This window comes from Crocuta crocuta, unplaced genomic scaffold (assembly GCF_008692635.1).
Source record: "Crocuta crocuta isolate KB4526 unplaced genomic scaffold, BGI_CrCroc_1.0 scaffold176, whole genome shotgun sequence".
Taxonomy (NCBI): Eukaryota; Metazoa; Chordata; class Mammalia; order Carnivora; family Hyaenidae; genus Crocuta; species Crocuta crocuta.
This window is the reverse complement of record NW_027531905.1, coordinates 8,779,706-8,780,649: the sequence shown is the minus strand read 5'-3', so window position 1 is coordinate 8,780,649 and position 944 is coordinate 8,779,706. Positions and strand designations below refer to the sequence as shown.

General features: G+C 41.4%; 1 pseudogene; it reads left to right on the top strand.

The window, feature by feature from the left end:
* The first annotated feature begins 472 nt into the window (after nucleotides 1–472).
* Nucleotides 473–691, top strand: LOC144240299 (U2 spliceosomal RNA; annotated as a pseudogene).
* Nucleotides 692–944: the final 253 nt, after the last annotated feature.

Below are 944 nucleotides of genomic sequence, written 5' to 3'. Positions count from 1 at the left end.
ACTTTTCAAAAGTTATGGGTTGTCATTTATTCAATATTTCTCCACAAACATTTATGGAGAAACTATCTACTATTGAATAGGACCTACGATAATTCCTGCAATACAATAATGAATAAGCATTGTCTGCAGTTCCCAAATGCATAGACCATTTAAAAACCACAGTGATAAGCCATAAGCCATCAGGCTATGATGTTGTTCAGCACTGTTTGTTACAAGAACATAAAGAAGGTCACACGAGTAACTTTTGAAAGGTCAGGGAAGGGGTTTTGGTGAGGAGATCACTTCCTCTGAGGAACTTTTCTAGACCATGTGACATACATCAGATCCTGGCACTCTTGATCTTTCCTTGAGACTAGATTTCAGAGTTTGAAATGTCATGTCTATTTGGGAGGTTTTTCTGTTCAGTCTCCTCAATGAGATATGAGAAGGCTCCAAGAGACCAAGACCACACCTATTTAATATACCATGGTCAATCACTTCTCAGCCTTTTGGCTAAGATCAAGTGTAGTATCTGTTCTTATCAGTTTAGTGTACCATGGTCTTCCTATTCCTTGGCATCTAGTGTGTGTTTAATACCTGATAGAGTGAAGTAAATGATGTCTAAGTTTAAATTCCAAGGACAATCAGGGACCAGGTGTCTAGGTGGCTCAGGTGGTTAAGCGTTGGACTTCAGCTCAGGTCAGGATCTCATGGTTCATTGGATCTGTGCTGACAGCTCAGAGCCTGAATCTTGCTTCAGATTCTGTGTCTCCCTCTGTCTCTGTCCCTCCACTACTCGGGCTCTGTCTCTCCTGTCTCTCAAAAGTAAATAGACATTTTTTTTAACTTAAAAAAAAGGAAGTGTGGTCAGAGGCACCTCGGTGGCTCAGTTGTTTAAGCGTCCAACTCTTGGTTTGGGCTGAGGTCACGATCTCCCTATTTTGTGAGTTTGAGCCCCCTGAATC